The following is a 16,960-nucleotide window of genomic DNA, read 5'->3' as shown; positions in this document are numbered from 1 at the left end:
TGACATGATTGGTCACTCATCGTGATGCACATCTGTTCTTTTAGGTAGGGATTTGTGGACTGAAGAGCTGGCAGTGACGTTTGCACTTTATGCAAATACTCACACCTGATCTACCATGGTGACTGAAATTTGAACTATGTTGTTGGGGGACTGGTGTGATTTAACTAAACCGTGGTAGCTGATATTCATTCATATTGGTCCAGGCAAAGCAAAGACTGCCTTTATAACTCTAGCTGGGACTTCTTTCTGAACTCCAGCATAATATATCTTAACTTGAATTTCTTATAGGTAGGTGAACTCAATATGTCCAAAACGGAACCTCTGAGAAACAGAGATTGACTAGCCAGACCTAAAAAGAAGTGCCTGATAATCATCTTTGGTTATTCTCACTCCTCTAAGGGAGTACCTTGTACCTTTTCTTCTAAGGGACCAGATAGTAATTATTTTTGGCTTTCTAGTAGTACAAAAGCAGCTGTAGATAATACATAAATGAATAGGTGTGGCTGTGTTCCAATAAAACTTTATTTATAAAAAACAGATGGCCTGATCATAGGCTGTAGTTTCTTGAACCCTGATCTAGACTATTCCAATGACTTTTTGGCAGAATCACTCTTGAATCATCTTAGACATAGAAAATCTGTTTTTAAATAAATCTTTGAACTAAGGAAAGAGCTTTCATAATCCTATCCAGACTATCTCCCCTAATTTTACTAGCCCTTTGATTATCCACATTTCTAACACATCTACAGATACAGCGGGGGCCCACTTCCTTTTACCCCCTTTCAGTGAACCTAGAAAAGATCTAGTTCTTAACCTTTGTTTAATATTTGCTCACATTGTAATGAGTATTATGAAGTCAGACTCCTGGCTTTTATCCTGAAGGAAAAAAATTGTGTTCTTTTATTATAAGATTCTTTTTTCCAAACTAAAATAAGCTTTGTGACTTTTGCTGAATCTAAGTTCCTACAGTGTTTTTTGGCTTTGTAACCTTGGTTGTGTATCACTCTAAGTGGTAATAGTTGGTATCTGCATATATGGATGAAAGGGTTGCTTTTGTATAGAGCCAGAATAAATGCTTTTTAGTGGTGTGGACACTTGGCAGTTTTCAGAGCAACAGCCTAGTATAGTGAGGGTATCTGCTTTTGGGATGGGAAGATCCAAATCTGGCTTCTGGAATGGCAGCTTGCTGGCACAGTGATCTTGAACAAATCACTTTACTTGATTTAATTTTTCTCTCCTATCAAGTGAGATTATTAATACCAGGTCTGCACAATCTCAGAGGCTTGTGGTAAGGTAAAGTGATGATCAAATATAATAATAATATATTAAAACACTGCAAATTGAAGAGCACTATATGAATATAATAAGCGACTTTTTTTTTAAAGATTGGCACCTGAGCTAACAACTGTTGCCAATCTTTTTTTTTTTTTATTCTTCTCCCCAAAGCCCCCCTGTATGTAGTTGTATATTCTAGCCGTGAGTGCCTCTGGTTGTGGCATGTGGGACTCCGCCTCAGCGTGGCCTGATGAGCAGTGCCATGTCCGCGCCCAGGATCCGAACTGGTGAAACCCTGGGCAGCCTTAGCGGAGTGCACGCACCTACCCACTCAGCCACAGGGCCGGCCCCAGTGACGTTTTTTCTACTTGCTTCTCTTAGTCTATGTGTGCTGGAGGCTTGGTGTACAAAAATTACTCACCATTTCTATGTCGCTACAGTTTGCCATTATCCTAAGAATTACGAACTTACGTTCTGACTAAAAACGATTCAGCTACTTTGTTCAGTGTGAACCACGTTTTGGGAGGGGTGTGCCCTCTGTTGTTGTCTGTGGTCAGTCCTGTGTGCCAAGCTGGATGACGTGGTCACCACAAAAAGCCAACTTCTGTACCTGAACTTCCACATGTCTGGAGGGCTCACCCTCCTCTGGGGGCCTGTCTCATTCCTGCTCCCTTGGTTCCTGACTTGCTCCCCTTCTTATCTGTTCTCCAGTCTGGGTTTGCTCACTTGGCTGCATATGAGAACCTTAGGACAGTTCGGTTTCCTAAGCTGAGGGTGAGAGGCCCCTTCTGCTCTCTGTCCGGATCCCCGCCCATCTGTGGATGGAGGTCAGAGATGAAGGACCTTAAACTGGAGGCCTCAACAGACCCTGCCAGCAAAGGTGCCTCTAATTCCACACATGAAACACTCTACCTTGTATTTGGGAGTTTGTATCATGATATAACTTCACCTTTAAAGCTGTGCCATCCAGCAGTTTTTCTCAGGTTAGTGTATGATGCTTTTACTCTGCTTAAAGTGCCCTTGGACATTTCATCTGTTTCCTATCAAAACACAGCTAGAGAATAACATTACGTATGAATGGGCCAGAGTTTTCCAAAGCCCAGCCAATTTCCTACTTAGTCTATTTTAGAGACAATGTAAAATGGATTTTAATAATTTATGTAATTTTTTTTTTTTTTGTATCTCAACTAAAGTAGTAGTATAGGGAAATTCAGGGATTAAAAAAACCCAACAACTTAATTTTTATGTATAAAGGAACTGTAAACTTCATGAGTTACTATTCTTTACTACTTTTTGTATTCAAAATTGGTCTGGTTTTGGAGCTTTGATATCTCAAGTGACTATTTCAGTTGGACCCTGTATTGAAATTCTAGTGGCAAGTGACAGTCAGACCAACTCTAGGGAGAAAGAGAACATATTGGTTTATGAAAACGACAAGTCCTGGGATAGATCTAGCTTCAGGCATGGCTGAATGAGAGTGAAAGTGAGATCTCAAGGACACGGTCATGGGGATTGCTGTTCTCTGTGTTGTTTCCTTTCTCAGACAGACACTTCTCTTAGAAGGGTAAGTTCCCACAAAAGTCCTTCATTGATTCTTATTGGTCTGGCTTGGGTCACATGCTCATATCTGAAACAGTTGCTGTGGTCAGAGAGGTGGAGTTTGCTGATTGGCTAGGCCTGGGTCATATGGACTGAGAGTGGATGCAACCATGGTGCTATTACTCAACAAAAGGAATGTTAATTCTGGAGCAGCAAAAGCATCAGCTGTCCGCTTTAGACACCGTTTCAGTATATTTTCAGGCATCTTTAGTAAGGTCATGGATCCTGTATAAATCAGTTCTATTCTGCCAGGCTCTCTGCACCTGAGTTTATTGTTTTCTAAATGACTGGGATGAGGGAAGATTAAACTGAAACCCTTTTGGTTAACACTTTTGAATAATAATTCAGGTAATTTGCTAGATCCTGGAGATATAAATAGAGAAGGCACTATTTTGGCCCTTGGGGTCATTATGTCTAAGAGGAGATGTGTAAACATATAAATTCAAGACAATATAATATTTACTCTGATGTCATCATGCATTGGGTATTATGGGAAGAAAGGCATATAGGCAATGTGGGAGTAGGGAATGGGGTATGGAAAGAATTCAGGCAAGGTTTTCTAGAGGAGAAAATATCTGAGCTGAAGCTTGAAGTATGAGTAAGAGTTTTTGGATGAAGTAGGGAGTGAGGTATCCAGGCCGAAGGAACATGATGTGCCCACCTCTGGAGATGTGATAGAGCATGGTGTGTGTGGTGAGCTGCAAATGATTTAACATTGCTTGAGGGTGAAATATGAGTCAGAGAGAGGCTAGAGGGGTGCATGAGGACCAGATGTTGGAAACCAACATAAGCTACCTAGAATTTAGATCAAGTTCAAATACGAAAGAATTTAGACTTTATCCTGTGAGAACTAAGGAGAGTTAGAGGGACCTTACTTAGAAGAAGGATAGTCCCATGCATATTTCAGAAGAATCACTCTGGCAACTGCGTGGAGGATGGATGAGGGGAGCACCAGTTCTGGAGACAGGCGGCCACCTAGGAGGCTGTTTTAATAGACCCAGTGAGAGATGATGAGGGTAGTGAAAGGAAGAGTGTTCAAAAGGGAGTGGATTTGAGAAATATTGGCAAAGTTTGGTAATTGGATCTGGGTGTGGAGGTTGTTTTGCGGTACAGGGCTCCTTCACATGTGATTCCTCAGGTTAGGAAGGCCATTTTGGTCTAGACAAAGCAACAGGTGTATTTGGAAGTAACAGAAAAGCCTCTGAGGAAGGAGTAGCGGAAATAATCAGGCATCCATCCTTCTTTATTTGAGGTGCAGTTATGGTCTGCTCACATTTTCCCTCTATTGATTATTTCATCAATATATATCTATTGAGCTTCTTCTATAGAATGGTCACTGTGTTGGAATCCTAATAATGAACAAAACAATCATAATCCGTGCTGCCATGCACCCTACAGTCTAGTAGAGAAGACAAAAGGGTAATTTGAATGGGTCATTTCAAACATGAATAGTGTCACAAAGTCACTAAAATAAAAATGGTTTTAAAAAGATAAAATAGTTCTAACACAGTGGAAGGGTCCATTTTGGCTTCCAGGCTGATGTGTATTAAAGACTATATAGATTTATGTCAGTAGCTGTGACTGGGGCAATGTATGGAACTGATTTTGGACTTCTTGGAACTCACGGATGGTAGAATTTGTAGTAGAGTTTTGAGGAATGCGCTCTCTGAGTTTGAACATCAACAGCCAAAAACAGAGGTGAAGATCCTTAGACTGGCCTCTAGTGCAAAGACTGGTCCCTTTAACATTGCACAGATTTGGTGCAAGGCACTCCTAACTAATACGTGTCCTGGTGTTTTAAAAGAGTAAGCGTAATTTTCAAAGGTATCTGATTTGCAGTCAGGAAGAGGCTTAAACCTTCAGAGAATCTGGCTCTTATAATTCTGACTTAGAAAAAAGGGAATGATGAGAAACACTTCATTTGCCTGATTCATTAAAGATGCTTTTGGATAGATAGTCTAGCTTTACTTTTGAAAAAACCAACCAACACCAAACAACCAACCAACACAACATTAACAACAACCACCAAAAAACCCCCAAAATAACAACAGCATAAAAACCAGTTGATTGGTAATTGCCTAAAGGTGGCCTTGGGTTAACTTTAAAATTTGGGAAGGCAACAAAAAGATCATGTGAAAAGGGAAATGGATAAGGTAGAAGAAGGGGAGGAAAACAGAGAATTAACTGGGGGAAGGATGGTAGACCATGTCTTTGTTGTTTATTGTTCTGGTTTATAAGTCAAGAGGAATTTATTTCCTAGTTAAATTGTTAGAAATAAATTATTCATGGAAGAGCCATCTGTGTTCTCTATTGCTAATTTATCCACATAGAAGGAACAGTATGTTGTGGCAGAAGTCTGCTGAAGCGATTTCTTTATGTGACTCATCACTTTGCAGATTTCCTTCAGTTTCAGACTTATATCTTATATCTCAATACGACAGGCAGGTGAGCCTGCATTTCTTGCTCTTATAAAAAATTCACAGACCAACAATTAAATGATACTGTTACTAATGAGGAGAATATTTATTTACGATTGCTGCTAGAACTGTCTCTATACCAAGAGATTGGGGCAGCCATCTGAGTAGCAAGAGGGAGCAGCTTTCTTAAATTGAGAAAATGTCAGTGTTCTAGATAAAATAATGTTGAGGTGATAGGGAACTGATGGAATTATGAGAGAGCTAAACCATTCCCCAGGTCAGCTCATTAGCCTCATGAATGATGGTGAATGAATGAAAATTCACTTCGCTTGTATTTTGAGTTTACTTCTCTGCTTTCTAGAAATTTTTAGATTTTAATACCTTAGCTCAAATGCTATCATTTGCGTAATACACTTATGTCTTATACAGCTTTGCATAAGACTTCCACATCAGCCTTTCTTGCTTTCTTTAGTTATTCTTGCTAAAAACACTGTGTGTGTGCGTTTTTCTGTTTTTGCTCTCTGTTATCTTCTCCAAGTTTTCAGCATACCTCTCACGCTGTGACGTCTTTAACCAGAAAGGCTCCTGATGTTTTCCTTTACTGCTGAATCACTGGGAGGCAGGAAGAATGGTGGTTTTAAAGATAATTTTCATCATCATAGAAAATAACTCTGTCTCTTTACTTATCCAGAAGTCGTATCAGTTTGAAGTAAGCCCCTCTCATTATACAGATGTTGGCAAGTGGAAGTATTGCCAAGGTATTCATTTGTAGCAAGAATGAACCAAACATAACATAAGTTTAAGAATTCCATCAACTACTGTTATACCCCCTCCAAAGCTATGGTTTCTGGAGCAGTGGTGATTTACAGGATTTTGGGGAATGTCATTGGTTTCATGATTCACATGAGCACCGTGGGAATAAACAAGAGTAAATTTCTATAACAATTTATATGCTTTAAGCCTTATCCACTATATAGGATATCCTCCTCACACCCTCTCCATTGAGTTCCCTTAGCGTGCCAGAACGCTTAGTAAATATAAGCATCAGCACTAGGAGAATTCCAAGGAGTGAGCAAGAAAAGACCACCTCTGCCCCTTCTCCAATTGGGAAATATTTACCTTGATGGGTTTTCCGTGGTGCCATGTAAATCCTTGATAAGCATTGGCTAATTAGTGCTTGAAAATTCACTCAGATATTGGGACTTCTTGGTTCTTAGAGAGGTTGGTGTGTTACTTATCTCATAGACAGCATCAGCAAATGTCAATATGACATAAATCTTAAAAATTCAGCCCTGACAATCTAATCTTCAACAATAAAAGAAGAATATGAAATGCTGTTACATTAAAGGAACTGCAGAATGTCACTGGATGGGAAAGTCATCAGTACAAAGGCACTCCAAAGGGAAACAGTGACGGAGGCATGGTGCTGAAACATCTCCTGACCACGAACCTGGGGGCTTGACGCCAGTCACTCAGCATTGCTAGGGTGACCACATGTCCCAGTTTGCTTAGGATGGCCCAGTTTATGACTTTTGCTGGAGCTATTAGCCATTGAGACCCCTTGCACTCTCAAGAACCCTGATTTGGTTGATAATCTGATGAATAGTGAAATTGTTTTTAATCACTCAAATAGCATGAAGAAACTTTAGAGTATTGTGTTTCTGGAGAATTGAAGCAACTGGGAGAAGTGGTAGCTCATATATGTCCTGAACTCCCAAAGAGGCCTGATTAGCAGCACCTTGTGACCTCACCTTTCCTGTGACATAGGACATCAGAGTGACCCAACCCCTTTTTGCTAAAGGACGATGCCATCATTTGAATGTCCTGTCAGTGCCTGCCTCTGGAGCAGACCACTGTGATATCTGAGTTTTCAGGACACTCTCAAGCCAGATCCATAGATTCACTAACCCTGTTTTCCAAGTAGCATTCTAGAATCAGTAATTATAACCTTCAGGGCAGGCATTTTCCGTGAAAGCCTGTTTTTAGTTACTCCCAATTATTTATCCCATCGTATTTGGGCTTTCTTTACAGTTCTTTTTTATTTTTGTTTGGCTGCGAGTCCACTCAAAATTTTGGGTTTGACTTTCATTCCTAGCTGGAGGGTGTGGGTTATGGTTGAGGATCTATAGGCATTTTGACCAAACCAAAATGACCACCATTGCTCCAATTCTATAGCTGTTGCCCCAGGTTGTGTATGAAAATGCACTCAAAGTGGTTCTCATCATGGTTGATCATCTCTTCTGCTAAAAAAGAGGAATAAGGAATGCATTTCATATTTTGTATAAAATGTAGCATTATTTTAGTAAATTCTTATTATTTAAATAGCGTTTCTGGTTTGGCAGACATTTTTAAATTTTCCCACTAAGGAAAATTTCTTTCTACAGCAAAACAATGAGTTTTACTCCCAAATATAACTGCAGCTCTTGCTAGTTTGTCCACAATACTACTTCCTAATTTCCTTCTATTATTCCTCAAACTTGTCTTTTTGAGATGTAAATAAACTCAACATACAAGGAATTCATGCAAAAGTGCCAAATTAAGTTTCCGGATTGCAACAATAACAACAAGAACATAAGGAGTTAGAACTGTGCTGTTTAATATGGTGGCCACATACAGCTGTTTACATTTAAATTAATTAAAATCAAGTATAATTAAAAATCCAGTTCTCAGTTGCACTAGCCATGTTTCAAGTGGTCTAGTATCACTAAACTGGGCAGCACAGATAGAGAAACTTGTCACCTCTGCAGAAAGTTCTGCTGGACCGCGACGGTGTAGAGGAATGGGTAGACCTTGTATAAACACTCCTTTTATTCTCTGGTGAAAATGCAATTGAGTCAGCCTTTAATGTGTCTTCAGTTCTGATTCTGTGCTACTGAGTCAGGGTTCTAGGAGAATCCCTTGTATTACTTTGAGGAAGAGCAGTGAAACCTAAAAGTGGCACAGCCATCCCAGAACTCAAAACCCAAGATCTAGGAGACTTTACGTTTCATGAAGGTAAGGTCTAAGTCTACTTTGTTTTCCAATGTAACCCCAGGGCCTCGCACATAGTAGACGCTCAGTAAACACTTCTGTGACTGAATAAATGAAAGAGTTCAGCAAAAACCAATTAAAGGGGCATTTTGAAGGTTCTCTAGGAATTATGAGAAGGAGCGAGTAAGTGTCATTGGAAATGTCTTCTATATAGAAGTCAGAACAAAGAATAGAGCAAACAGCACTTGCTGAGTGGTTCCTCCTTTTTCTTCTCTTTCTTCTTCTCCTCCTCGCTCCCTTCCTCACCCTCCATCATCATTATTGTTATCAAATAGGTAACCTTTTTGGGCATTTATTACATGCAAGCCACTATTCAAGTGCTTTTAATAGATTTTTAAATTTAATCCCCTCAATAATGTTATGAAGTAGGTATTATTGTTATTCCTACATCCGAGTTGAGGAACCTGGAGTACGGAGGATAAATAACAAAGTCTCAAAGCTGATAAAGGATGCAACACAGATAGAAATCTAGCCTGTGTGACTCCAGAGCTTGCATTTTTAACCATCTTCTTAAGTACTGCATCTTCTGAAGAGGTACTGCGTTGGGGTTTGAAGTTAATTACAAAAAGAAGTAACTGCTGATTGAGGTGGAGCATTGGGGGTAATGATGGCCAAGTGGGGAAGACAGGGGACAGTCTTTGTTGCCACTGGCTTCTGTTATTCTTTGCTATACTTGTCAACTCTAGTGCCTTCAAAGTTCCTGCTACCCCAGCCATATCCTCTCTTCATGCCCTCATTGCATTTCCCCCAGTTTTCTCTGGGGAGGGAAACTTCTGGTGAGTAGAGGGATTCATCTCGGGCTGTGGCAGTGTTCAGTTGCACTAGCCACAGGAGTTACAGGGTGGCTGTAGCAACTGAAGAACAAAATTCTTGTTATTGAAAGTTGGATAGCTTTCTCTAGTCACTTTTCTTTTTTAAATTGTGGTAAGAACACTTAACACTAGATTGACTCTCTTAACAGATTTTTAAATTGTATAGCACAGTGTTGTTATCTGTAGCACAATGTTATACTGCAGATCTCTAGAATTTACTTATTTGCGTAACTGAAATTTTATACACATTGATTAGCAACTCACTATTTCCCCTACCCCAGAACCTGGCAACCACAATTCTGTTATTTGCTTGTTTGACTATTTTAGCTACCTCATATAAGTGGAATCATGCCGTATTTGTCCTTCTGAGACTGGCTTATTTCACTTAGCGTAATGTGCTTAAGGTTCATCCATGTTGTCACATAATGCAGGATTTCCTTCTTTTTAAGGTGGAATAATATTCCATTATGTATACATATACCACATTTTCTTTATCCATTCATCTGTCAATGTTCACTTAGGTTGTTTCCACGTTTTGGCTATTGTGCATAGTGCTGCAGTGGACGTGGGAGTGCGTATATCTCTTCAAGATCCTGATTTCGGGTCTTTTGGATAAATACTCAGAAGTGGGATTGCTGGATCACATGGTAGTTCTGTTTTTAACTTTTTAAGGAATCTCCACACTGTTTTCCATAGTGGCTGTACCATTTTGCATTCCCATTAACAGTGTACAAGGGTTCCAGTTTTTCCACATTCTCACCAACACTTGTTTTTTGTTTTTTGATAATAGCCGTTATCAAAATGTTACCACTGTAAAAAATACCACAGACTGGGTAGCTTGTAAACAACAAACATTTATTTCTTAAGTTCTGGAGACTGGAGGTCCCAGATGAGCATGGTCAGGTGAGGTCTGTCTTCCGGGTCACAGACTTCTCGCATCCTCCTGTGGTGGAAGGGGCTAGGGAGCACTGTGGGGTCCCTTTTATAAGAGCACTAGTTCCATTCATGAGCACCCCACTCTCATGACATAAGCACCTCCCAGAGGTCCCACCTCCTAATACTATTACATCGGGCATTAGGATTTCAATATATGAATTTTGAGGGAATACAAACATTCAAACCATAGCACCATCCTTATAGGTGTGAGGTGATATCGTACTGTATATTTGATTAGCATTTCTGTCATGATTAGTGATGTTGAGCATCGTTTTGTATACCTGTTGGCCATTTGTATGTCTTCTTTGCAGAAATATCTGTTCAAGTCTCTAGCCCATTTATAAACGGGTTATTAACTCTCTTTTGCTATTGAGTTGTAGGAGTTCCTTATATATTTTTGAAATTAACCCCTTATCAGCTATATGATTTGCAAATTCTCTCATTCTGAGGGTTGCCTTTTCGCTCTGTTGATTGTTTCCTTTCTTGTGCAGAAGCTTTTTAGTTAGCTGTAGTCCCACTTGTCTATTTTTGCTTTTGTTGCTTTGGTTTTTAATAAGAATAAAAGTTATATAGCTTCTATATTTATGGTTCTGTTTACTTTCTTCCAATAGCATGTAAATTTGTTTTCTCTCTCTTTTTTTAGGCACAACAGAAATTACTCTATTTTACTTATTTTTTAAATTTTACTGATGTAATTTTCCTTTCTACTGGATTTTGTGTTGTTTGTGTTTTAAACATTAATTTTTGCTTATAGCTTTTTTTTTTTTGGGGGGGGAGGAAAGTTGGCCTTGAGCTAACATCTGTTGCCAGTCTTCCTCGTTTTGCTTGAGGACGATTGTCCCCGAGCTAACAGCTGTGCCAGTCTTCCTTTATTTTGGATGTAGAATGCTGCCACAGCATGGCTTGATGAGTGGTGTGTAGGTCCATGCCGAGGATCTGAACCCGTGAATCCCGGGCAGCTGAAGAGGCGTGCGTGAACTTATACACTACGCCACTGGGCCGGCCCCTAGGTTTTAAAATTCCCTATGCCTACTTTCTTTTGGCTGATTTTTGTATTTTCTTTAGATTTGAAAATATAAAAGAAATGACAAAAAAGTCAACAGCTTTTTAAAATAGTAGCAATAACAAGTTAGAGATAGTATTGGAAAAATATTCCTTTCGTAATTATATACCCGGCAATGGATTTACTGAGAAAGGTGCAACTCCTATGTAAAGAAAGATGTACAACTTTATTGATAGAAGTTGAGTAAATGGAAATTGAATTCACAGACTTACAATTATGAATGTAGCAATTCTTCCAAAATTAATATACACTTTTAATGAAATTCCAACCAGTCATGTTTTTGAAATGAAAGAAATTATTTTTGATCTTTAATCTACTGTCCAGTGAATTATTGCCTATCTTTAAACCAGAATTTGGATAGTCAGGGCAAGGCAGAATGGAAGAGGTAAGCACCTAAAAATTGATTAAATGACGTGGAGTAGCGGAGTAGTTAAGCAATGTGGCTGTGGTGCTAGGTCGTGGGTGTTCAGTCCAGCACTGCTATTTGTAAGCTGTGTATTTAGACTCCCAACACCCTTGGTTTCCTTATCTGTAAAAAGTAGATGAAAATCGTTCTTACCTCCTAGGATGTGTGTGTGTTTGTGTGTGCGTGTGTGTGTGTGCAAGTTCAGCCTTCAGTACACGCAGGCCATTATTATTGCCACTAACCCTCAGATCCTAATAAGATGATGTACTTTGGACATGATTAGCCTGTGTTTACCAATGTCGTAATGATAATGCCTATCTGTATATCATGAGTTTAAAGAAGGACAAGATGAGATAAAGGTTGATAAACATTTAAATACTGCCATGTGTGTTAGGTTAGTGTGTTCAGGTGTGACACCAGAAATGTTGAGTTACCATTTTGCTTTCAAGAATACTGGTTTATTTTAGAAGAGATCTGATTCTTTTTGTGACTCCTGTTTGTTAATTTTCATGACTACCCTTATTTCTCTATTGGATATGTCTTTTCCTATCCTGGGTGTTATGGGGACAAGATATGTATAGATTGGAGGAGTAAGTGTGAAGACAGGAAGGTGGTTGGTGAGTGATGAAAAGAGAGTAATAGATATATGAAGAAAATGACAGTATTTCCTACCCCGAAGTTGAGCTATGTGTTGAGTGTATCTATGTAGATAGAGCTGTCCAGGTTTTTGTTTGTTTGTTTTGGTTTCATGCAATTTCATGGGGAATTTTTCTGATTGTTTTTTATTATTTAATTACCTTCTCAGAAAAGAAATTCTTTTTCTGGTTTGGGATACAGTTATTTATCTTTTTCTGAGCTGTTAAGCAGTTAGAAAATCTTTTTAAATAGAAACTTTTGATACATATGATGATTTTTATCAGTAAACTTGAAAACAGCTGTTTATTTTGTTCACAAAGTTTAATATAAAATTTTATGTTGGTGTTTTGGGATTGTAGATATTGCTTACTTGAGGGACACACGAAATTAAAGGTGATTAGTTAGTGTTTAGTAACTGTGTTTATTACTTCATTGAAGCCAGGTGGTTTATATTTTATTTAGCAAAACATTTCAACTTTTTTTTTTTTGCTGAGGAAGATTGGCCCTAAGCTAATATCTGTGCCAGTCTTCCTCTTTTTGCTTGAGGAAGATCCGCCCTCAGCTAACATCTATGCCAATCTTCCTCTGTTTTGTATGTGGGATGCTGCCACAGCATGGCTGCCAATGAATGGTGTAGGTCTGTGTCTGGGAACTGAACCCAGGCTGCCGAAGTGGAGGGCACTGAACTTAACTACTAGGCCATGGGGCTGGCCCTCAACACTTTTGTTACTTTGGAATGCTTGTAGAATATTTATTTAAATTAACATTAAAGAGTCCCTAAGGGAAGGGACAGGTGAAATACTAATACAAACTAATAAAATGTATTATAAAATCAGAAATGTCTGGTCTTTGTTGGGGGCAGTGTGTATCTGTTTAGTTATCTGCTTGAACTTGTATGAGATTTTGTCCCTCATTTTACTACTCTCTTCTCTTGATTGTGGAAAAAACATTGTGTAAAGGCCTTATCTTAGTCCCCGGAGAAATAAATAAATGAGTAGCAGAAGATGGGTGAGATGGAGTGGGAGGTAAAATTAGAGTAGGTGTGGTCAGTAAAAATCTTGAAAGTACTTCAGTGAGAGAGCTATAAACAAAATATAGTAGTACATATCCTATAAGAATCCCTAAAATTTCTTATGATTTATTCATAAATACATTAAAAATATAGAACTGTGCATAATTATTTAATGTATATTTAAAATTTAAATGTTGAATTTAAAATTGAGGAGAGCAATACCCTTTCTTGTAATCTGAATAGTCCTGGAGCATTATAGGGTTATGTCAGTAAGTCCTATAATATTCTACCCTCTTCCTGCATCTAACATTGGATTCCGTATACTTTAGCAGATCATTTTGGGGTCATGCAGTTTAGCATTTGTAGTGACTCTTAGACCTGAGGCCATGTGGTGGCCTCCAAAATTATGCTATGTGCTTGGGTGGGTGGATGCTCAAATTGGTTGGAGTGAGCCAATAATAAGTAAAAGCATGCATTTCTAAAGAGTTTTATTATTTTAAAAGCCAATCTCTCTTGCTCCCTCTTTTTCTCCCCCACTCTTGGTTTTGGAGGTTCCAGATAGTCCTTCTACCCTCAAAAGTTGGTCCACAGGCCAGCAGCATGCTATACACTGGGAGATTAGGAGTTCTTCGGGCTCACAGGTCCCACTCCAAACCTGCTGAATTGGAATCTGCAGTTTAACAGGATCTTCAAGTGATTCACAAGCACATCCAAGTTTGAAGAGCCTGCCTTATGGGATAGGCTGAGACTAGACTGATACTATTGTCTATACGCCTGGAAGGACTGGTTAATTTTCCAAACCCACTTGGGTTCCATATCTCTGTAAAAGATCCCAGGGCACCTGATATTCCTGCTGGAATGTGTCCATTAGGGAAGATTGTTCATATTGTTAACAGTGTGAGTCATGGGCCATATTGTTTCCATTTATTTGTTCCCTAGGTTACCTACTAGTTGTTGGACGTGGTGCAAAATGTCTTACCTATGTATTTTCTCATTTAATCCTCTCAACAACTCAACAAAAGAGATGTTAGTAATCCAATTTACAGAAAAGAATACTGAGACGAGAGTAAGGATTACTTGCTCAAGGTTAGTTGAGATATACCACGTTGGAGCCGAAATTCAAACCCAAGTCAGTCTCAACAAGTCCATGCTCTCCGTTCCCCTAAAACTTTTTAAAAAACCAGTGCTATATTGCTGCCATGCTGCTGTGTTTCATTTGCAGTGAGAAAGGACATGTAATAGTCTCCTGTTTGTCTGGATCAGAAAACAAGCCTGTGTAAAAGATGTATATTGAGATTTATGGCACCAGTGATGTCCCCACTTCCTGACTTATAAATGTCTAGCATAAGTTTCCTTAAGGTTGTGAAATCTTGGCATAATTTTGTGGGGGTTCTTTTTGCAAATGTGAAGGAAGAGAATTCATAGTTTTATTTAAATCAAATTCTCAAAAACGTCCATGACCCACAAATTGTTAAGAACCATCACCCTGCTCAGTCCGTATCCCAGAGACCCTCAGCCGCTGGAATTCCCACCTGTCTGCTGGCGTCATTGAACTCCCCCTCACCACTAGACTTTCCCTGCACCTACCTCCAAGATCATTCCTTCTCAGTCCTGGAAGGGCAGCAGAATCACCTCTAGATCCTTTAAAAATACAGATACTCAGCCCCCTCCTAAGGCCTTTTGGAAGTGTGATCTTTGGGAATGCAGCTCAGAAATCTGTATGTCTGTGAAGCCCATGAATGGTTCTGACCTAGAGTACTGTAAATCAGCACAATTTTCTTTAAAAACTTCGAGCAAAAGAGAATACTTCATGTATGCCCTGATGTAGCATAATCTTCTGGAGGGAGACCTGGAGTAGACCCAGTTGTCCCAAGGGAAATCATCACCAGCCAGTTATTGGTTTTCTACAGTTTGAGGCCGGGAGAAAGACCCAGAGAGCTCCATTTGGCCCTTTACTCTCTTTGAAAGATTCTCTTGCATTGCCTGCTGCTTCTGAGACTGGTGTGTGTGTTTAGTGCTGCAAGTCTTTAGTCGTGATGTTGAACAAACAACATCTTAAAGATGTTTTGACATATCAATTCGACTTTTGAGTTATCTTCTTCCTGAGAGAATTAAAAAGAAAGTTCCAAGAGGTTTCTGGGAAGACTTTGTTCAAGTGAGCTTTTAAATAGCTGATTTTGTTTCACCTAGTTGATGTTGCTGCCATTTTATCTGCTTAATAGCAAACTGAGGTTTTTCTTCTTCAGTCATCCATGTCTGCTAGAAATGCTTGACATTTTTCACCCACACAGGTTCTGATGTCATCACTTTTACTCATTTTTCTCATCTAATTCACCTTGGAAATAGGATGAGCTGTTCATTCATAGGCATAAAGAGAGATGATCAGTGGAAATGGACTCGTGTTTTTCCATTACTTTTTGTAATCATGTCTTAGTTTCTATGATGATCTACCATTTTCTCTTTGTTCCAGAGAACTATCAAATTGTCACCTAACATTTATTGAGAATTACGATTTGTATTGGACAAGTTTAGAAGCTTGAATCCCAATAGTTTGTCAAAGAAAAGATATTAGGCCCTGTTCTATGGAATCATGGGATGTTTGAGAGCATCCAGTCCAGCCAGTAGAACGTGTCTCCAAGATACCTTTGTGCCTTCTCGGGGAATTGATGACTGCACAGCAGCCATTCTGTCTTTTGACAGCTCTAGCTGAAAGAAAGTTTGCCCTTCAGCTGTGCTAAATGCTCTCTCTCTGTACCTTCTAATTACGATTCTAGTTTTGTCCTCTGGACTTTTGTAGAATCTATCAAATCCTTCCCTGCATAAGAGCCTTCGAAAACTTAACCTTCAACCTTCAGAAACTTAAACAAATTTTAACCTTCAGAAACTTGATATCGTCCCAAAACTTCTCTTCTCAGGCTACAAAATATACTCCTCGTGGGTGTTATTTTCCAAAATAGATGTGCAAATCACAACCCAATATGTTAATGAGGCACTCAGCAAAGACCTGAATCATAATCACTTGTCAGAAGCCAGGTCCATTCATGTTTTCTTTGCCCCTCTTCAAGTGCTGGTTCATCGTAACTCTGTTCTATTCCTTGCCTCTTAGATAAATTTATCTTTACGTTTTATTTTATTTGATAAGAATACTGGTGAAAGACAGCAGAATCTTCTAAGAGAGTTATCTAAAATAACTAGAAATGAATACTTTTGAAAAATGCTTTAAGGACCAAAACCCCATCTTCAGTAAATAAATGCACGAAGGTATTCTGATAAGTATTTTTTGCGGTCTGTAACTATTAAAGTAGTTTAAAAATAATTACATCTTCAGAAAGAGTTTAAGTCATGAAATGACATCATGAAAATCTCTGACTTATCTGATTTCTACATTAAAATTTCTGTATTCACTTCACTATGTTCTTAAACAAGTAAAAGATTTTCTGAATCTAAAGCTTTTGTAGGCAGTCTCTCTTTGGATAGTAATTTAATATTACGTGTCTCACATTACTAGCTTTAAGTAACTGATTTCTGTGATTTTTTTTAAAGTTATGAATTTCTCTGAGTGGGCACAGAAATTATATTATCTTTTGTATCATGAAGATAGCCTTGTAGGTCAAGACTATAGGAAGAACAGAAGGAATTTTGGATACTGTCGTCCCTCAGTATCCTTGGGGGGATTGGTTCCAGGACCCCACTGTATACCAAAACCCATGGATGCTCAAGTCCTTTATATAAATGGTGTAGCATTTGCATCTAACCTATGCACATCCTCCGTTA

The 16,960-nt window shown here is 38.9% G+C and overlaps 1 protein-coding gene across 1 annotated transcript in view; it reads left to right on the top strand.

Annotated features, from left to right (window-relative positions):
• Positions 1 to 16,960, top strand: part of CPE (carboxypeptidase E) — a 106,519-nt gene that overhangs the window by 51,770 nt on the left and 37,789 nt on the right. The window lies entirely within an intron of this gene.

This window comes from Equus caballus, chromosome 2, assembly GCF_041296265.1.
Source record: "Equus caballus isolate H_3958 breed thoroughbred chromosome 2, TB-T2T, whole genome shotgun sequence".
In the NCBI taxonomy this organism is placed as follows: domain Eukaryota; kingdom Metazoa; phylum Chordata; class Mammalia; order Perissodactyla; family Equidae; genus Equus; species Equus caballus.
The sequence above is the reverse complement of the archived record's forward strand: the minus strand, read 5'-3'. Positions and strand labels throughout refer to the sequence as shown.